The sequence below is a fragment of the Phodopus roborovskii genome, unplaced genomic scaffold (assembly GCF_943737965.1).
Source record: "Phodopus roborovskii unplaced genomic scaffold, PHOROB, whole genome shotgun sequence".
Classification (NCBI taxonomy): domain Eukaryota; kingdom Metazoa; phylum Chordata; class Mammalia; order Rodentia; family Cricetidae; genus Phodopus; species Phodopus roborovskii.
The window spans coordinates 7449072-7472523 of NW_026126433.1; positions in this window are offsets into that span (position 1 = coordinate 7449072).

The window sequence follows — 23452 nt, forward strand, 5'->3', positions numbered from 1 at the left end:
GATTATATCAAAGTGGAAAGAAATAACATAAGAAACTATTTTTTTTTTTTTTATTATCAATGGACATGAAGTATGTCATCAGCTCTCTACTTCTTCCTTGTTATCTTTTGTGAAAGTTTAGTGAGTTTCTCATGTGGATAATATAAATAGCTTTTTAGATTTATATCTATGTAATTCAATTTTATGGTACTAATACAAATGGCGTTTAAACCTCAAATTCTACTTTGTTACCATTAAATGCAGAAAAGCAATAGCCTTTTGTGTTTTTAATTTTCACCTCAAATTTTTTTATCATAGCTTATTTCTTATATAAGATGCTTATATTTTAAGTCTAGGGTTTTTACACATAGACTTTCAGTAATTTGTGAAGAAAAACACTTTGAGTCTTAGGACTCCACCTACAATACTGAAAATTAGTAGTGAGAGAGAGTGTCTTTGTCTTGCTCTAGATATTAGTGGGGGATGTTTGAATTTTCATTATTAATAACTATATTAGCTATAGGTATATGAAGTTAAAAACATTTTATATACATCTTATTAAATTTGTCTCAAAGTACTTCCTGTCTTTAATACTACTATAAATGCTTATGATTTAAATTTGAAATCCTTGCCACACTCCTAAAGGAAACAGACTCTCCCTTCTGTAGCAGCCATCAACAGTCCATAGCCTGAAGCAATCTGTGCAGCTAGGGTGGGGCAATGCACCCTTGCCCCGCCCTCAATGGATTATCAGCTGACTTGATCTAATGCAGGTATTATGCAAAGCTCCTGTGAGTCTTAACAAGTCCAGGAGACATTGTTTCACTGAAGTTCTCCCTCAGTTCATAGCCCCTTTGTTGTTTATCCCTCTTTTACAATGTCCTTTTGAGCCTTGATGGGAACAATAGAGCTGCCCCATTTATGACCAAGAAGGAATGATATAATTGTCCCATGTACGACCAAGAACTCAACTGACACTTATTCTTTATCCTTTGTCAAGTTTCCCGTCCAAGACAAATCACTATCTAACTTCAAAATAATTATTTGACCAGAGAAACAGAAATCCATTTGTACTAAATTGGCTTATCCAGTTTTAAGAGGGTATGGCATCTAAGCTCAATGGGGGAAATTCCTGGCAAAAGACTCAGAGGTTAACTAATATTATATGAGCTGATATTGCTTTACCCTTGTTCTATAATTTCCTCTTGTATGTCAAGAGGGTCTTTCAACCTTTTTTGTTCTTGTTATATTTAGGTCTTCAATTGAGTACATGAGGCCCACCTGCATTGAGGAAGACAATCTACTTAGAACACACTAATTTAATTATTAATTCTACTCAAACATTTATCTGGGAGACATACATAATAGTGACTGACTACATAGTACACTCAAGTTGGTGCATAGATGAAATCAGCCATCAAAAATCAACACCTTGATAACTTGGTACCTACAAGCATTTCCTTAAACAGTTTTTGACCTCCAAGAGAAACAGATGCCACAAAACATGTCCATCTAATGTAGCAGAGCTATCCCACATACAACCCAAGCTACACTGACATTGTTCTTATAAGAAGATGCACAATTTTGGGGTGAATTTGCTCTTTCCCTCAATATTCTATGATCAAATACTTGTTACATGGAAAGACATTAAGAGATGGAACAGAACAAAGATGCTTGTTATACACACCACACACACACACACACACACACACACACACACGGGGGGGGGGGGGGGGACGGAGACTAAGAAATAAAGTAGAATACAATTTCAAATTTTTTTTTAAAAAAGGATTTAATGTTCCCAACCTGGTTGTGGTTCTTCATTTGATTAGTGACCCAAAACTTAATTTCTGGATCCAAAGTTTGTGTTTTTCATTAAGTTCAGTCATGGGTTATGGTAACTATATGCAACCACTGTATGGTAGACACATTCTTTCTTACTTCATCATAGAAGATGAGTCCAGTTCCCATTGTTAGACAGGGTCATGCCAACAGATTAGCTACTCCATACTTAGCCTGTGTATTCTGAGCCACAAGGAGCCCATATGGAGCAAGAAATAGACTTTGGGAGGCAAAAGCAACCCTGTCTTCAGTCTGACTGGAAGAAGGAAAAATATGAAAATTCAGAAAGAAAATAACCATCCAGCCTGGATCCTCCCATGCATTCTTGCCTAGTACTTATATTCAGGTATTCCTATCTTTTATCTTCCCAGATGTAGCATGTCTGTTTAAGTTTACCCTTGTCTCTCCCACTACCATCTTGGTACATGATACCACTATCTCTTTTTGAAAATTCAGGTGTAATTTTTAAACAAGTGTTTTTGTGCCTATTATTTCCCTGAAACATATTCTTCAGGGTGGGTCATTCAACTTCTAAAGTCACAATTCACAATACTTCCTTCCTGATGAATTTTTCAGTGATCCTTCCCATTCCAATGAAAAGTTCAAAGTCCTCAAAATGGTCTGCTATTCTCTGTGACTTCATGTGCATGAATACAGAGATTCTATGTGTTTTATTTTTTTAAGTCTTGTTTATTGTACCTGGGCACACAAGGAATGTAGCACACTTAAGAATGTGCAAAGCATGGCAAGAAATAAACAAGAAATCTTGAGTAAGCAAGTGTGACTTAATGTATTCTGCTAAAAATAATGGCATCACCCCAAATGCTTCTATCTTCACAGTAATTATTTATTCTCAGTTTGGCTCATTCATTGTTTTTTTTCCAACCTGTGATTTTAATTTTGAAAATTAAAATAGATATATTTTAACTCTATTAAATATAGTATTGAATCAACATTTCTAGAGAACAAAACCATAGCTCCAGGAATGTTGGCTCCTAATACCTCAAAGCTCAGCCTCTGACAAGATAGCAATAAAGACAGCACTCTTGTAGCCTACAAATTCTGTTGATTTATCTCTCTGAAATGGGTGAGCTGAAGCCAAGGCTGTGTTGGAGATTACAACAAAAGAATAAAAGGAGAATCTGATTGCTTGTTCTGTTTCCTATGTCATATGAGAAGTATAATAAATAGTTCTCAACTCTGTAAACCTCCCACCAAGTAGGTCTCTATGACATGTTTAAAACTCGAATTTCAATGGTTTGACACTATTTTAGAAATATTGCCTATTAGTATAGACAAAAATTCTAGGAATAAATCAGTTTGAGTTCAAGTAATTAACTGTATTTCTAAGAATGATTTTAGAAGCCTTGTAATAGATCCTAACTGTATTCCTCCGTTATATAATATCACATTATATTCATATGCTTATGATTATAGTGAGTTGGGCCCATCACTAACTCTCAAAATATTGCTAACATCTACAGGACAGAGAGACAGAAAGAGAGAGAGAGAGAGAGAGATAGAGAGAGAGAACAGAACCCTAGATTATACCTAAAGCATAAGGAATCCTTGAAGAACAAATTAATAAATTGAATTCTGTTCTGTTTTATAAAAAATAAAACAAACTGGAATGATTAATCATTTGATACATTTTACAAAGCAACAAACATTTTCTTTTTCTGGGCTACCCTTAGCTGCCTAACTCTCAAACTTTTTCAACAAAATATAATTTGACTCTTTTTAATAGTACACATTTCACAGATTAAAGAAACAGAGAAAAACATTTAATGAAAAGAAATGTGACAAATTGTATTCTCTAATTAAATTCAGATAAGAACAGGATAAAGTAACTTCAATGTTTTCTAAGACAGAGAGCCTATAGCTTCCCCCTCCACTCTGTGAGTATACATTGCTAAGACTGTTTGTTATCTGTAAACAAGGACCCTACTTCTGCAGTCACATTGAACTTGTGAGACCCCATGATTATGAGAAAATAATCATTGGCTAAGCCAACCAGTGTGTGCTAGTTCATTGCAGCAGGTTAAACTAGGACAGGGTTAAACAGCACAATTTTGTTAATGTACTAAAGATCATGGAATATACTTTCTTGGGGGACAGGGTTTCTCTATGTAGCCCTGGCCATTCTGGAACTCATTCTGTAGAATGAGCTGGCCTCAATTTACAGGCATCTGCCTGCCTCTGCCTCCCTAGTGCTGGGATTAAAGATGTGGGCCATTATCACCAAGCCCTAGAATGTATTCTTCAAACCATTGAGTAATACACATTGGGGTTATTTTGTTTTTTGTTTGTTTTGATATTTTGTTTTGTTTTTAATGAGACAGGTTCTCTCTACATATCACTGGCTCTCTTAGAACTTACTATGGAGAATAGGCTGGCTTCAAAACATAGAAATCTGCTTGCCTCTGCCTCCAAACACTAGGATTAAAGATGTGTGCCACCATGATTGGCCTCATATCAGGCATTTTTTTTAAAAGTGATTAACTATGATTGGAAATATATACATATATGTATCCATAGCTCACATATATATTATATACAAAATGAAGCATATGATAAATAAAATAATAATCAAAGTTCATTTCACACAGATTCTGGAATGGACCTCATTACGTATATGTATGTGAAAAAAAAACTGAAGCCTTAAAAGATGGTACAAGGCCTGTAAACCAAATTACTTTGATATCTAAAGCAAGAGGATCAATTGAAACCCTGGTTTTGAGAGAGACCTGGTAAATAAAATGAAACACTGTCAACATAAAAGGGTGAACAAAGGCACAATAATATCAATAAATCCAACTTTACATATGTGTATGCATGTGTGTGGGGGAGGGACATGTCACAAAAACACTTATGGAGGACAGAACAAAATGCTTTAGAGTCAGTTCTCTCCTGACACCTTTATACAATTTCTGGGACTTGAACTCAGGTCATCTGCCTGCCATGTTTGTGCTGACAGTCACTAAGCCATCTAGCTAGCCCAAATAGTCGAGTACATTATGAGACTATATCACAAGTTGGTAGAATACTAGACACTGTAATAATCAATCACATTTTTATATTTTATAGAACAGTAAGAAGAAGAAAATACGACTTTTTAAAAATACCTTTAGAAGAAATTAAGTAAAGAGGCATGCAGAGTATATTAATTTTAAGATAGATAAATTGAAACAATCCAGAAAGACTTAATCTGCCAGAGTGACAACTTTTATGTGGATGAAGGCAAATGGTATCAGGTGTCCTCAACTTGATCTAGAGATTAATGCTGAAGCAAGAAAATTCTGTTTTATGTGAAGCTTCTATTTAGATAGAAAAGTGCCAAGATACACTAAGATTCTGATGAGAAGGAAGAAAGAAGGTGGCCTATTAGGCTTGGCCTATTAGATGTTAAGAACCATGATAAATCCTTTGGGTGGAGTGCATATGCCTCTTGTAGAGGACCGAAGTTCAAGTCCTAGCACCCACACTGGGCAGTTCACACCTGCCTATAATTCCAACTCCAGGGTGATTCAATACCTTTGGCTTCCATGTGCAACAGTACTCGCATGCCCATACCAACACAGATACACATACATATGATTAAGCAAACTTTTTAAAAAATGTTATGATAAATCCATAGTAATTAAGAATGTGATTTTGCCATATACTCTGATTGGTCAATAGGACAGAATTAAAACTCAACCATAGAAGAACATGATAAAGAACTGAAATGCCATTGCAAGGAACTGGAGAGTTGGGAAGTTCAATAAATATAGCCTGGAAAGATATCAATTCATAACAAGTAAGTTGACCCCTTTCTCATCTTTTTAAAACCAGTGACTGATGTCTTAATGCTTCCTATGCAAAATATAAAACTAAATGTTTCGAAAAGCATGTAGGCAAAATCAAGGCCTTGAAACCTTTGCATATCTATAAGTCTAAAATATTTCACTGTTTTCCAAATGCCTTCTACAGCACGTCATCTCCTTTGATTCTCACACTCACCCTTGAATGTCTTTAGCATATTTTTTCTCCTCAGACTGTACAGACAGCATAATTTAAACCAAACCTAGAATTAGCTATCTACATATCAGATCTTTCTGTTAAAAATGTGTAGATAATCAAAAATACCCATGAAATAACTGTGTTTTCATTTCCCCAGCTCCATCTTTTCGTGTTTGATTTGTCTAAGAGATAAGTAAAAATAAATACTTATTTTTCAGAACTGCTTGAATGGGGGATATTTGAATGAATGGATGATGGATGGATGGGTAATAATAGGTCTAGTTTTCATCCATCTGCTTTATAAAAATGGAGAATTTATAGCAAAAATTCCACTTGTGTCACATGTAGCAAGGAGACAAAAGATTTCCAAACATTTCAAATCGGACATTGCAGTCATATTGAATTGTGTGATTTATTTAAGTCTCATTTACAAAAAATGATTAGAAAGCCTCTCCCTGTCTCCCTCTCTCCCCTTTTTTTCTTTCCCTCTCTCTCCTGCTAATATTCACACAAACTTGCCAGGAAATGGTAGTCTGGTTTACAGGCAAGCTACATCTCACATCCCATTAAACCCACCTGCTCATACTTGGCAGGGTTCGGCCTGAGTTGATGCTCATTAGAGCCTCTGGCAGCAAGAAAAGGTGGGTGGAAGATGCAATGAAACCCATACCTGGAAAGTGAAACAGGTTTGGGTTTTATTTGGGCTTTTATTTGGTGAGTGGGCATGCTGCTTTCCATTACACCAGATAACAGGTTGCCCGCAGCATGTTTAAGAGATATGGAACTTTTAAGGGGCTGAAAATGAAATTAAAGCTTGATGAAATACATTCTAATCTATGTTTCCCATTCATGTGCATGCCAGGAAATGATCACCCTGATGTTTTAATTGTAGCAGGGCTGTTCCCTAAAAGGCCTAACCACATCTACTATGTTGCACATGGAGAACCCAGAAACAAAGCCGTTAAGAATTTATACAACACCGTATGCTCCACTTTCTTTAGAGCATTACCTCAGTTCTACAGGCATTTTCTGCCCCATTTACCAAACAGGGCTCAAGTCAATGAAGTTTTGCATTATGCACCCCCAGGGAAGAAAATAATGCAAGGGTTTTACTGTCCATGTTAATACCATTTAATACATTACTCAAACACATACTCAGAACCAACTGTTCTAAGTACACAGCTTTGGTTTATCAACTTTCAAACTGGCTTCTTAACTGGCAACTTTTCAGCAGCCCTTGTCTTGCCCAAACTTCTTGTTGGAAGACTTGAGGGTTAAGGAAGGAGGCTGAACAGCTGTGAGTGCTGGGTATAGTTGGGGACAGAGAAACACTGGTATCCAGACTACATGTTTGCCAGTTTGTCTCTTAAAATGTATTTAATAGTTTCTTAAACTGGAATTCATCTTCACCTACCTCTTGGGAGGCTTTGTCTCTGAAAAATGGCCCAGCGTTTGGAAAAATGTCATGAGCTCAGAAGTTGAATTTGAAGTGTGTGGTGAACAGCAAGGTGGTTATTCCATCTCTTTGGGCAGAGTGTAGGGTTTGTGGGGGGGAAGGGGGGTAGCGCTTAGCTTTCTTGGGTTTTATTCCACTTTTTTTGAGTATGAAAAAACATATCTGTCTTCTCTGCTTGGATAAGCAAAGGAGAAGGCTTAAAGAAAAAGAACTATTTTCAGCACTAGCTGTTCTCTGACTCAAGTTCTTTCCTGAGGTAGCAATGTTAGGACAAAATACTCCACAGAGCAGAAAATAGAAAATGAACCAGTGGAGGAGACAGGACTTTTCTTCCATTGTACATCTTTTTGGAGGATAACAACTGTTGGCTATGGGATCAATGAACCACATTTAGCCCAAAATCATGATAAGAAGGTAGGTACCCAAGGGCAAGAGATAGGTGAGTGTGTAAACTGTTTGCAGCACAAGCATCAATACCTGAGTCGGACTCCCCACATAAAAAGCTCAACATAGTTGTCTGTGTTGGGAATCTTAGAGCTCGGGGGCAGAGGTAGGAGGAAAGGTTTTAATCAGTGGCTATGTAGCCCATTCTAATCAGAGCATGTCAAACCCATGAGAGAGTCTGTCCACTAGCAGTAAGGTGGTCACTCCTGAGAAACATCACTCAAAGTTTACTTCTGGCCTATACCACAAACACACACACTCACCCCACATACCACCAGCACCACCACCACCTTCACCACACACACCACCACCACCACATACTACCGCTACCAGGAGTATCAATAAACTATCTCCAGGATGTTTGCAAAATTTATGTTTGATAAACTCAGTGGTTTTCTTCTTTCAAGGCTTTCCAACATGCTATAGCAGACATCATCTGCTATAAGAAACAAATAATGCCATTTCAACACTAAGCAAAAAGCCTTTCTATTGGCTAAATCCAAGCATATTGGATAAATATGCTATACATAACTAATTTTAAGACAGCTTTAAGATGATCTTTAGACAAAAAGTTAACATCTAGATGGTCTTTAGGAATTCTTCACCAAGCTGAAGGTCTCATTTAAGCTTTAACACACAAACATTGCTAAGTAATTTTTCAAAGAAGGTTTAAGATACATGTGTTTAGGTTCAGATGAATACGTCAGTGTAAGTTTGAGTGAAACTCAAATGAACAGTATGTCAGGTGGAATTTAAAAACTCATGTCTCAGTACAGCTATGTGCTTTATTTATTTTGGCCACTGACAATATATCTGCTTTAAAAGACTAAGCAGGAGCACCAGACAATTTTCTTTTACTCTACCCATTCTTTTCTAACAAGATACTTATTGTAAAATGCATTTCTTTCTTTCTTTTCTTTTTCTTCACTGTCATAATGAGATGCTTCTTCAGCAGAACTTCTATTTCTTTCAATGGTATCAATTTTCTTGATTGGTCAAAGAACAGTTTTGTGCCCCCAACCCCTCATTCTAATATAGGACTATTATTTACTCTATAGCATCCTAAATTCTGCCATGTGAAATGTCAGGAATGTGTAGAATGTATATAATAACCAAGCTTACTAAGTATTCATTAAAAAAACCTTCAGAGTAAGAGTGGCAGTTTCCCCTCACCTAATGAAAGTGACTTGCAGGAACAGTATAAAGAGTTACTGCACAAAGGTGGCTTCTACTCATCAGAGCTCTTAAAATGTGCATGAGAGAGACTAAGAGATGGTAGGGTGAGGACAGACTGGATGACATATACTATTGTCCCTCTCAAGTACTTCCCCGTGCAGATCCTGTGGAAGCAACAGATGGCCCACAAGAGAGCTGGGGGAGTCGTTGGACAAAGAAGCCCTTGGCTCTCTTCTCCAGTGACTGACTCATTTGGGCAAAGGAAGTGGTGCCTTAAATGCTGGGACTGCGTGAGGGGAAGTCAGGCCGACAGGCTGTGTTGCCTTTCTTGTCCTTGGCATTGTAGCAGTGCACAGTCTTCTGTTGTTCCTGGAACCACTCAAGCACATAATGAATGGAGTACCAGTGATTGGAAACGGTCGACCTTAGATGATATTTCCTCAAGTTGTTTTTTTTCCACGACTTGGTAACGGATTTTTCTAACTTCAACAATATGGTTGAAGTGCTTCTTGATTTTATTTGATGTTGTCCACTCCAGATCCAAATCTGTCCAGTTATCATGTCATTTTTTTTTCAACACTGAAAATCGATGACTCTCCGAAGTCTTACACATTTTCCTTGGAAGGTTATATGATCCTCAGCCAACAAATAAACTAAAGAACCATTCTAGCTTTTCTGAGGAAATGGAGATGTTTTGGTTACTTTTGAACGATTTAAGTTTTCAAATCTGTAGTTTAGGTTCACTGAATTCCACATAGGTCAGAGGAGAGTGAGGGATGTTTGAAAGTTCTTGGGCATAAAAGGATTGGTGCTATGCAAGGCTGATCCACCATGGTGTACCAGTGTCTAGGCAGTCAACTGAAGGGACAGTCAGAGAGCTCCAGCTCACACAGTGATGCATTGTTTCTGTGATGAGAGTTAAGCCCGATATAGCCAGGTTAAAATCCCAGTTACTCTGGTAATGGGGTGGATGAACCCAAACAGATTTCTACAAGTCGAGTGCTTCAATTCTTACACCTCTGTGCTAACAGGAGGATTGACATGTGTGTGTTTCTATGTGCTGACCACTAGTCTAAGCACAATGCTTATAATACCACATTTAAATTTTGCTACATCCCTAAGACATATGAAGCAAAATACTATTGTTTTGCTTTAACTTGTGGACTCTGATAGAAAAACAATTCTTGGTCAAAGGTGATATAGTAGCAAATGTCAGAATTACAGTGTAAACCTAGATAGTTGCTTCTGATGTACATGATATTTGCTTTTCTTTGTTTAGGTTTGGTTTGGTTTGGTTTTTGCCACTGTGGTGTAATAATTTATTGCCTGGTACAGAAGTACTATTTGCTAGTAGATTTCAATATGTCCCTATAATATAGAGTATTTACAAGCTTAAGTGTGTGTTGGATATGTGATTTATTTCTATATCTAATGTGAACTATATTAAAGTAGCAATGCTTTGAGAATTGTTTAGTTCTAATTGTTAGCTCCATTAGTTGTATATACAGGAAGACTTTTCTAAGTACTGGGCTCTAAGTACTGAGCATGAACTTAGGGAAGTATGAAACGTTCTGGGTTCATTGTAGGTGCTAAGTATTGTCTCACTTGCTGCTTGTTCATGCACACACGATCACCCTCATGTAAAGAGTAAAGGAGTTTAGTTGCTCAGATACAGCTCTGGCTAAAACGTTAACCCTTGTAAACAGAGTGCCCCTGCCCTGATTTCTATACACACAAGCCAGTGTCAACTCTTAATCATTTTGTTGAAGGTTACTGCTGTTGTCCATTATGAAAGTGACATTGTGAAGGAACCACAGGGCCTGCCACATGGCTCCCATAAACACCATGCACTCATTTCCTACTCTTTAGACAAGCAAAGATTTAATCTGATAATTTCACAACACTAATACAAAACTTAGAAAATCAAAGTGCTACCCTTATTTTCAGAGTTTAATTCAACTTAATTATTGTTTTGTTTTCATACATTCCTTGATTTGGGGACTACCCTTGACCTTGGTCAACTCTCTCCAGGTCTATGAGGAACTAACTCCAGTCTTGACTTGTTTCTCAGCCTTCATTGCTGCTTCTGCTGGTCACATATTTGGACTGTTGATAGCAGATGTGTGTGTAGGAGTGTCTGTGCATGTGTGGATGCATGTTCATATGTGTGTGGGCATACATGGAGGTGGTGCATATGCACCTATATGTGCATGCCTGTGGGGGCTAGATTTTGATGTTGAGTGGATTCCTCACTTTCTTTCCACTTTTATCTGCTGAGGATTTTTTCACTGAACCTAGAACTCACTGATTTGACTAGCCTAACTAGTCAGTTTGCCTTGGGAGCTCATCCCAAATACAAGGACTACAGATGGATCAATTTATCCACCCAAATTTTACATGGGTTCTATGGATCTGTACTCCAGTCCCGACTCTTACACAGAGACCCTTTCTCCACAGAGGCACCTCACAGCCCTTGTCACTAGGTTTTATTATCTGTTTTTCATGTGAGCTTGTCCAAAAAATATATTTTCCTGAAAAACTTTATCCTGTGACAGTTCTTTATTGCCTAAGGGTAGAAGATATGTTCTGAAAGTTGTTGATGGCTGATGGATGAGTTTTGAATCTTTTTAATAAATTAGTAGTGAGACACATAGGATGTAAGATGATTGAAATGCATGACATCTTTATATCACCATGTCCTGACATTTCAATTTTGTTTACATTATGATTCTAGAAGGGTGAAAAGTTGGTTTACATGTCATTTCCACACATCTTTTTTGTTGTTGTTGTTGTTGTTTGTGTGACCTCATTTTGATGGAGGAAAATCATTTTAGATTTATTTCTTTTAGTTTCAATACTTCATTATTGATTAATTCTGATCTTTTCTCAAAATTATCCAAATTAAAAAATTCTCCTGATTAGTTTTTGTTGTTGTGTTTAGTTTGCATTATTACTACTACCAGTCTAATGTATCTATCATCTCACATAGTGACCCTACTATTTTGTAGTGAGAACACCTAAGACATGTTTTCTTTTCAGTTATAACACAGGCATTATCGACTATAGTCACTATGCTGCCCCTTAGTATCTCAGAACTGATTCTTCTTGCAAGACTGAAAGTTTTGGCTTTTAGTATGTTGATTTTGTATCCTACAACTTTAATAACTTGACATATCTAAGTGTGTATGTGAGAGAGAGACATAGAGAAAGAGAGATAAAAGAGAGAGGGAGGGAGAGAGAGAGATAGAGATTACAGCTTTTCGGCTGGCTTTTCTCTTTGGGTGTCTTATTGCTTTTTCTTGTGGCTAAGAGTCACAGTGCTACATAGAATATAAGATAAATAGTGACAGTGTAAATCACTGCCTAAGACTAATAATGAGAAAACCTATCTAACCTATATCTAAAATGCGAAAAATGATGACGTATATCACCTAAGTTTTAGTAAGTGCTTTTTCTTTAGGTGTTCCATAAACCAACCAACTGATGAACAATCAAACAAATCAATAAATGCGGATAAACAGATCAAGTGACTCATAAAACCCTTCAGGTAGGGAAATCCCAACACTATTTGGAATTTTTTTTAGAAAACCTTTTTTATTTACTTATTTTATCTTAATGAATTTTTTCTATATACATATGTGTACATCACATATCTACCTGGCTCCTGTAGAACTCAGAAGGTATCAGAATGCATGGAACTAGAATTACGGATGGTTGTGAGCCATTGTGTGGGTCCTGGGACCATAACCCAGGTCCTATACAAGAGCAGTCAGTGCTATTAGCCATTGAACTGTCTCTCCAGCCCCTGTTTGGACATTCTTGAATGAACTCACATATGAATTCCAGACTCATACAATAAATAAACTGAGCTGAGCAACAAAATCCTAACATCCTGGCAATTTTAGCAGACAAGCAAAAACTGATATTTCTCATTGAAGAAATAAAATTTGCATTGATAACTCAAACAGCCTGACATTCCATTGCATTGACATGGTAAATCTGCAGACAGCATACTAGCTGAAGAGCATGCTCATGGGAAAACAACTGTAGTGTCAAAGTAATAAGCTGTTTTCCTTGCTCCAATGTGGGTAGCAGGCAGCATTTGGCTCTGCTTAAGCATTATCTATTCCAGCTTATACGTTATTTACTTTCCTCATTGTAATAATAATACTAGGGCACCAATGCATTTTTTCCAAGTGAGATAATTACATAAATTAAGTTAGTCCAATACTCACACCTAGCCGAGTTCAAAACAATTTTTTAATGTTTTGATTATAAGCAAGTAAATGAACATATGTCCAATTACACTTTGGGTGCAATAGCTTTGGACACCACATCTTGGCATTATATTTTATTAGCTAAGAGTTCACATATGGTTTCCATGTCTCCAAGCTGTCTTTAAGGACATGGAGTTGTATAACCTAAAGTTGTTTTCTTTCCTTCCCTCTCCCCAGCCCCTCCCAATGGCTTACATATGCTCCCTTACAGAAGACCTCTCAGTTTAAAGTGTGTGTGAAAATCTGAAAATTTGCTGATACATCGAAGAAATGAAGAAAACATTGCTTCTTGCCTTCAAGTTTTTACACAATAAAAGATTCCTAAATGAATACCAACATGCTCACTTTGAAATAGGACTATTCCTATGTGCACAAAGAAAGCAGGAAAGCTCACCTTGGTTGTGACATTTACTTCTGTTTTTAGACTGCTGCCATGACCCTGTCATTTTGCTCCTGAAGACCCCCCTCAATGCTTTGGGATGTAAGAAGGGGGAACCTGGAACATGTAGGAAACAGCCATGCTGGTGAAGGACACTGGAGGAAAGAGCATAAAGCAGACATTCAGTTTCCTCTGGCTGCAGCATGCTCTGAGTATCTATGTTACCAATAGAGTTAATGATTTGGAAAACTGCAAGCTGCTATTCAAGCCAAGGCTTACAAACTACATTTCTGGACATTAACAGCTTTGTGACTTTTGAAGGTTGTTGCCTTAAGACCTCAAGAACCTTGAATTATCCAAATCTCCTTTTCTTTTATTTGATTCGCCTATATATCAGGGCTGTTATATCCAGCCTGCAGATAAAGTGAGAAGGTAACTGTATTATTGATTCACAAAGGTTTCTGAAACTTCAGTAAGGGATAGTAATTAATCAGCTTGGGCACTTGGAGTCCACTATATATTTCAGTTAAGGAGAACACAGTGAGATCATGATACCATCAAGTATGTTCAGTATTGAGCTGTGTTGAATGTTAAATATAAACACACACACACACACACACACATACACACACACACACACACACACACACACACACATATATATATATATATAAAATTATGGCAGAATTTTATATATATATATATATATATATATATATATTTATGGCAGAATATAAAAAGACTGGCTTTCAAGAACCATAAATATAAAGCATTCCTGGGTTTGTAAATAACTGTTAAGAAACAAGACAGTGGGGATATCTGCTTGAACATATGCTATCTTCTTTGAGAGGCATGCACAAGTTGGGTGTGCTGATAAGATACAAAAGTCCAGTAGGTTTTCTTATCTCAAGTTTGTAGGCATAGAAGTTTTTAATTGAAGCTCAAAACCTTTAACTCCTTGTAGAAAATGGACCATAAAAGAAATCCAGTTGCTTAATAAGTAGCTTGCTTTAATCTTTTATTTATAAAGTTACAAACAGTCTCAAACGGCCACTTAGTTTGTTTTACGTTATAGTTTCCTGTGTTTGAGTAGGTTGTACTTCACTAGTATTATCTAAACATTGGATTTACTATCTTGTCATAAATGTTCAAATGTAAATTGTGTATCACCCTGCAGCTCTGATACATGGACCTAATCATTACCTTTTTGATGGTTTGGGCTGTTTGGAAAGTTACTTTTCACAACAAGTTGTCAACAAAAAGTTAAAGGTTTTGTTGCAAAAAATTTGCAACACAAGTAACAATGATACAAATTATTGAGTCTGGAATGTCAGCTTCTTTTAAATCTTGCAAAACCTGCCCAAAACTATACTTTCAGGGAACAGAAATGATTGTCAATAATATTCTAGCTAAGCGGTAGATGTATCCTATAGTTTTGAGTCTAGCCACAAAATGCCCATATCACATGATACAATGCCTGTGATGGTGTTGTCAGCAGAGATAATCTAGAATAACCTGGAAAATGGGCCTCTAGACATACCTATGGGGATAATCTTAATTAACTTAATTAGTTTGGGAAGGCAGTCCAATGTGATGGCAGGGTTCCATGGCTGGGGCCCTGGACTCTGAAAACGGAGAAAGGGTGCTAGGTAGCAGTGTGCATTCCTTGCTCTCTGCCTCCTGATTTTGGATTCCATGTGAACAGCTGCCTTTTATTCATGCTGGTGCCACCTGGACTTCTCAGTCATGGTGAACTGTAAACTTAAACTGTGAGCCATAATGAAGCACTTTCCACTTAAGTTGCTTTGGTCAGAGTATTTTATCCAAGTCACAAGAAAACAGGAAAATGCCTACAGAAAGTATGATTGAAGATAGTGTTTATGTGGGCATTATTTACCGACTTCCCTGCTGCTGTAGTCTTTTTGACGTTTCCAGTCATATTACTTTCAATATTATTTAGGGAAAGTTCACAGCTTCATATTAATATTCTCAGGAAGAAGGGTCCCTGTCATAGAAACAGAAGCAGAAAAGACCAGGTATGAAACTGTGTTCTGTATGTAGAACTGTGCTAAGGGCTCTGCGAGTGTTCCCCAATTAGTGTTGCACCGATAATCTCATCTCCAAGATGGACCTGGAAAAACAACAGAAAGCCATGTATATACAGAGAACAAAAATGATCACTTTATATGTCATTTATAGGTGTAATTAACTTTTAATTTCTCCTCTCTCTCTCTCTCTCTCTATATATATATATATATGTACACACGCATATATATATACATACATACATATGTATGTATTATATATGCGTGTATATTATACATATATATATGTATATATATATGTTATTGCTTCTTGACTACATCTAAGCTGTAAAAGCTATTCATGGCCATTTCCCTGTAAATTCAAATCTTTGCTCCTCTTTGGTATTCACTTTGTCATAATGTATGAGGTAGGACTGAACATTATTTTCTACCAGATGTTTGTCCAGTTGTTCTAACATATTTATTGAATAAATCCTTGTCTAACACCTACAATCCCATCTTCCCCATATTGCTAAATGCTTCTATATACCTGAGGCTCTCTGTGGCCTTTTGGGACAGTTGGGTAATCAATCTGTCACATCTTGTGCCAGCATGACAGTTTTACTTATCTGAGCATTATAGCATGGTTTCACATTGGGCCCACACCTTCCTCATTATATTCATTTGTCAGAATTGTTCTATTTTGTTTTCTCACTCACTGTTTTTCCTGCACAGACTTCAGAAATAATATGTCTGCTTCCAGACAGTTCCTCTTCTTTAGAAATTAACATTAAATGTAGAGACTAATTATGGAGAAACACTTAAGGAAGCATATGTTATTACAAGACATGAGAAAACTCATTTAAATCATGGTTTATTTGGTAGTATTTCATGGTTTCTTTTCATGGACCTTATGCATCTCTTAATAGGATATTCTTCCATATTTCACTTTATCTTATGTTTATATTATACAAAGTGCTGCCTAGTTTCTGTCATATATTGTGTTTCTAAATATATAAAGGCAGATGAATTTAGCATGTCCACATTTCTGCTAACAAGTTTACTAACCGTATTTATTCTTTATGATGACCAGCAATTCATTTTATTGACATTTCTAAGTAAACAAACATAGCATTAGCAAATAATGATACATTTCGTTCTTCCCAGAATTTAAGGTTTTTTTCCCTCTTTTTATCTTATTGGACTGGATAAAGCATGAGTCCCATTGTAAATTAGAACTCAGTGTTAAGTGTTCTTGAAATTTTACTCCCAAACCTCATTTCTGATGTACTTCTACACTTGCCCTAGAAAAGATTAGATTTTTCCTTGAAGATGATAACAGTCCTTTAAAAACGCATTGTAATTATTTTGAATGGGGAGCAAGGTAGCAAACGAAAAAAAAAAATGAGGATAAACAAAAAGAAAACTATATAAAAAGCAAAGGGAATTGTAAAGTGATGAAAATATTTATTTACTATCAAGCTTAAAAATATTATCTTTCTAGATAGTATTTACTCATGGCCACAAAATCAATGCAATGAAAAATTCTCCCCTGGGGTATAAGATTAAAATATTGATTGAGAAAATTCAGCCAATTAAATAGATGTTTCCATAAAGTATAGTTTTATATAATTATGTTCAATATTTTTTATTTTTTTTTATTTTTTTCTTTAATTTATTATTTTACATGCCGATCCCAGTTCCCTCTCCCTCCCTCCCTTCCTCCCTCTCTCCTTTCCTCCATCCCTCATTTTTACCCTCTCTGCCCTCTCACATGCACCCTAACCACCCTCCCCTCCTATCCCCCCACCCCAATTCCATATGTAGGGGAATGCCATCCAGTTGGGGTCATGTAGATCTGACAGGTCATGTGAAGTAAGGACTAGGACTTCTCTCCTGTCTCTAGGTTAAGGCAGTTTTCCCTTCATGGGGGATGTGTTTGCAAGGTCCTTTTGTGCACCAGGGCTACATCCTGGCTCCACTGACTGAGGTCCCTTAGACTGCTCAGTCCTTCTGGCTGAGACCCATATTTATTCAGGGGGGCCTGAGTCAGTCCCATGCTGGCTTCCCAGCTATCAGTCTGGGGGCCCATTAGCTCCTCCTTGTTCAGGTCAGCTGTAATTATGTAACATAAATATTTTATATTAATAACTAGATACTTTAAGATCACAGAAGAAGGAAAACAAGAAAAGAAAAAAAAAAAGGGAAGGGGCGCCAAAACGGGAGGGGGGGGGGAGAAGAAGAAGCGGGAGGGGGGGGGAGAGGAAGGACCGCAGGGGGCCGGGGGAGGGGACCACGGGAAAAAGAACAGGAGAAGGAAACAGGACAGCCCCCCCCCCCCCCCCCAAGCCCCCCCGCCACCCAGAAACCCCCCCCAACCCCCACCAAAAAGGGGAAGAAGGGGAAAGGGAAGAGGGAGGGCCACGAAGGAGACCCCCGGGGGAGGGAAGGAACGGCCCGGGCAGCGGCGGCCAGGGGGGAGAGGGCAGAGGGGCAGGGGAGGGCGGGAGGGGAGGAAGAGAGGGGGAAAGGGGGGGGAGAGGGACCGGGGGAGGCCAGGGGGGGGGGGGCCGCGGCCAAAACCAGGCCCCCCCCCCAACCAGGCCAACCCGCCCCCCCCCCCCCCCCCCCCCCCCCCCCCCCCCGGGCCCCCGAGGGGGAGCCCCCAGCGGGGGGAAAGAAAAACCAGGGGGGAAAAGGGGGAAGACGGAAAAAGGGGGGGGGGCCAGAGGCCCAGGCACCACCGGACAGAAAGAGGGGAAACAAAGAAGGGAAGGGAGGAAAAGGGCAGAAAGGAAAGAGGGGGGAAGGGAAACAAGGGGGAGGGGGGGAAAACCACGAGGAACCAGCCAAAGGGCGGGCACCCCCCCCAGCAGGGGGAGCCACTCCCCCCCCCCCACAAGCACGGGCGCCGGGGGGGCACCGGGGGGAGACAGGCCCGAGAAAGGCAAAGGGGGGGACAGGAGGGGAGAAGCGCGGGGAGGAAAACCAGAGGGGGGGGGAAGGGCCCAGAGCAAGGAAGGCCAAGGGGGCGGGAAAGGGCAAGCAAGGGACAAGGAAGGGGGAGAGGGGGAAGGAAGGGGGGAGAGGGAGAGCCCAAGGCAGCCCAGGAGAGCCGGCCCCAGAAGGAAAACAGGGAAGGGAGGAAAAAGGCAATTCGCCAGGTCTACCGTCCAAGCCCAGGGCAGAAGCCGAGGAGGGAGCCGAGGAGGGGGGAGGGGCAAGAAAAGGGGGAAGAGGGGGGAGGGGGAGAACGAGAGGGAAGGCAACAGCCACCACCAGAGGGGAGGATCCGCCCCACCTCGGGGGGGGGGGGGAAAAAACCCGAAGCGAGAACAGAACCACGCCACCGAGAACAAAAGGCAAAGGGCGCGAAAAAGGAAGACCAAAACGCCACCGAAAAAAACAAAAGACGAAAACACCCGGCGGAGCCCCACACAGAAGCAGCGCCCCGAAAAAAGACAACGGATAAAAACCAACCCAAACCCAGACACCCAAGAACGGCCACCAAAAACAAGAAAAACAAAAAACACCCAAGGCCCAACAGGACAGAAAAAACAAAAACAAAAAACAACACAGAAAAAAGAAGCCAACAAGAAGAAAACAAACAAACACCCAAAAAAAAAAGGAACCCCAAAAAACACAAAAAAAAAAAAACAAACACAAAAAAACACCAAAAAACCCAACCCACCCAGGAACACAGCAAGAGGCAAGAGAAGGAGGACGCGAACCACGAACAAGGGAGAAACCAAAAGGAGAAACCAGAGAAAAAAAACCCACCACAAAAAGAACCTTCAAAAACACGAAGAAAAAAAACCAGAAACCCCCACTATATTGACTGAGAGTTGTGGAAATACCACACCAAACAAACACACCAACAAAAAGAAAACACAGAAAAGGACCCCACCAGGGACCACCACAGCCCCAAGGAAAGCCGAGAGGAAAGTTTTAGCACCAGCGCCCCACCCCAGCAAATTCCCACCCACACCAAAAAAACCGAGAACACCAACCGCGCCGAGACCCCCACCGAACAGGAGCGGCCGGCCGAGCCCACCAACCAGCCCCCAGGGCCACCAAGAAAAAACCCACCAACCCGACCCAAAACACCCACCCCACAAGACAACCGAGGGCCCACAAGAGGGAAACAACCCCGCCCCGCGGGGCACAGGGAGACCAGATCTGTGTACCAGCACCCCCAATTCCAAGTGGTGTCTCCCCCCCCACCCCCAATCAGACAAAGACAAGCGACCCGGGCCAACCAGAGCCCCCAAACCGGAGAAGAGGACGAGGGCGACAACGAGAAGGAAGGAAAAACGCCCACGAGACGCCACGAGGCAAACCCAGAACCAAACCCGCAGAGGACCAGGGGCCGGGACCCAGCAGAGGACGGAGGCGGGGTCAGGGACCAAGCCGGGGAAAACAGGGGCCCACGGGAAGTAGGCCCCCTTGTGGGGAGTGCCGGAGGCCCCGAAGGGGGATGTCACCCAGCAACAGAGCAGCAGGACCGTAGGTGGGCCACTAGATATGTTTTAAGTTAGTAAAATTTAGACAGAATTGTCAAGTGTTGACATGTTCTGAATTGTTTTTTTAATGTCATATTTGATATTCAAGGGACAGATGTGTAGATGGACAAAAGAATAATCCATTCCTATATGAAGAATGAGCATATGAAATAACAACAACTGCATCAACAATGACCTAAGTTTATTTACTGTGGTGAATGCCTATTTAAAATATTAGTTTCAAAAATAATTCCTCAGTGAATCCTTTGCTTAAGAAAGAAAGAAGGAAGGAAGGAAGGAAGGAAGGAAGGAAGGAAGGAAGGAAGGAAGGAAGAGGACAGAAGAAATGATGTGAGCAATAGTTGCTGAAAAACAGTTCAGAATGGCACTTCCAAACTCTTGGAAGATTATTAAGCCAATTTTCTGAGTCCACTCTAGTTGTTGGAGGGCCTGTGATTCCCAACTGTTTTACATCAGAAAATGAAAACAAGGAGGGCCCAGCCAAGACCACATTGGTGACTGCCAGCCCCTTTATATGCCAAACATAAAAGCAACAAGTCCAGATGCTTTGATCCTTGCATTTTTGGACTCAGCCCAAAGCTACAGAAGGAAAAAAAAAAACACAGCTCATGTTAGGACAACACACATTATAACTAGAAATCAATCAATAGCACTGTGACCTTCAAACTCAGTAAACGTTTGGAGTTGGTTTCAGAGCATGTAATCTAAATTGAGGATTGGAAATTGGAACTGATCCTAAGCTAACAGAAAAAAAATGTATATTTTTTAAAATAGAGAGATTAAAGGAAGAAACAGATGAAGTTTTCATTTATATGTGTATGTGTGTGCGTGTATATGGACATATGTATTCATAAAGAAGGGATTCTAATTTAAACTACTCAAAATGGATAGACAAAGAAACCCACCACAACACAGACCTCTTTCCCTACATGTAATTAAAAGAGAAACTGGATTGTGGTGGCAACGTCCATTGGAAGGAAATTATGAGCTTTCTACCAATTTCTAGATCATTTAAGAGGTGAGTCATTGGTTGCTAGGACACTGTCTTGACTTATAGCAGCACCCTTGGCTTGCCAACTTATGAAATGACTAGCCAGGGCTTTGGCAGGGTTGGGAGTCCAACACAGGTATCTTGGAGAGTCGGCAATGGCAGAGTTGAGCCAAAGAGAGGACAGCCAAGCTGTACGGACACAAGCAAAATTGTGCCCCAATTCTTGTATTGTAGGTACTGCCTGTGACCAAGTAAGTCACTTGAAAAACAACCTTCAAGAGAGAAGAAATGTCAGTTTAAAAAAAAAAAAGCTGAAGACGCTGAAGGATCTGGCACCAAGAAATAATTGAAAGTAATTTTACATCAGTCACTTCGTTTCTTTTTTAAATTTTATAATCACGGTTTGACTGCATTGTCACAAAATTTCTGTCTAGACTGCATTGTGTTCAAGCCTCACCTTTTGTATTGTAAGGTTTGAATTGTCCCTGGCACCAAACATGCTATTAAAGCACAAAAGCCAATTTATAGGAATGCTGATTAATGCCCAAGAACCTATCATTAAGATCTCTCCTCTCCCTTTGCTTGATTTTTTTAAAGATACACATTTCTTAGTAAGAAAAGCAAATTAATAGTGCAGATAATACCCAGTAATCTCTACTGACATGAAGAAAATTTAACTCTTTCAAATCCTCCTAGGACTGGGAGAAGTCAATTGATGGAAACAGATGGTCTCAGTCCACAAAACAAACTTCATTTCTGAAGTATGTACTGACTCAAAATGTCTCACATCTCCAAGAAAGTTGAGTCTGGAGAAACGATCATATTAACTGTGTTGTCTATGGGTTAGGATGTCTACAAGAGGTACATGTATAAGGTAGTGCCTATTTATATAGTAAATTTTTTAAGACACAAAACCAGAAGTCACCCTGCTCATAAGACAGTCTACTCAACCACTGAGAATAACTTGATTCAGAACTTAGAAGTCTTGACTTAGCAACAGGAATCTGTGTGAGCCTTTGCTCTGAATCTGAAGTGGTTTTCTGAAAATCAGAAACATTTTTAGGAGATGCAGCCTTACAGCAAGCTCCCTATTCCCCTTAATCTTATCATCTTTCCACTCTCTCTTGCAAACTGTTCCTTGAGCCTTTGGAATGGAAGTGTTTTTAGGTGTATCAGCAGAGACTAAGGTCTACGGTTCTGCATTTTGTTTGGTTGTATTTTTCTGTAATGCCATACTGATTGTTATGGTTTACAGGTATCATATATGGGTGGGACTATTGGTTGTCTTCTTCCTTGGGATGCTTGCATGGAGCCTTCTGGTACCATGACAACTAGGCCTCAGGGAGGAGGCTGTCAGGTCAAATCAAGCTTAGAGAACTAAAGCCAACTAAGGAATGCCAAGAGTAAGAAAAATAGCCTTCTACAAGGAAAAGAAAACTAATTCAATGCCAGATGGTCAGCCCTGACAATATATGTATAAGCAACATTATATGAACTGAACAAATTGTATTACTAATGTAGAGATACACATATGCATATAGGAGATGTGTGTATGTGTGTGTGTGTGTGTGTGTGTGTGTGATGCCAAATATTGAAAAAAGGCCAGGAATTTAAAAGAGAGCAAGGAGGTACATGTGATAAGGGTTGGAGGGAGAAATAAAGGGACTAATGATGTATTTATATTCTAACACCAAAAAAATGAGACATTTAAAATGGAGAGGAAATAATGTATTGACCGAGTAGGTTGTATTTATATATTTAGGTATCTTTCTATCACTCATCCATCTGTCTGTCTGTCAGTCTATATGTTCACAAATGCAATTAAAGAAAAATGGGCATGAATTGGAGTAAAGAGGCAGTATGTGGGAGGGATTGGAGGAAAGAAAGGGAGGAGATAAATGAATAATAATTAAGAATTTTAAATGGGAAACAGCAGTTTAAACAAAGGGTCAGAATCTTTACAGTAAGAATGTTAATTCATTCCTTGCTTCTTCACTTAATATGACCTTAGACACATTTCTGATACTTCTAAAATTTATTTTCATTATTTTTCTTGGTTTTCATTTTTAATTTGCAGTGTTGGGAATCAAACTCAGTATCTTGTCACTGCTTAGCCAAGTGCTCTTGCTTGAGCTCCATCTTTTATCATCATATTTTAATTGGAATAAGAATATTATCCAGCCTTAAAATTTTAAAAATCAAAGAAGACTGACTGAAGCAGCTGACAGTTCTGTGCACATTGTAAACAATGTGTCAACAAAGAAGTAAAAGGACTGGGCATTTTAGCACCATGAGTTACCCGTTGCTATAGACACAATATCTTTGCTGATGTTCACACTACTTAAGTGTTTGTGATTAA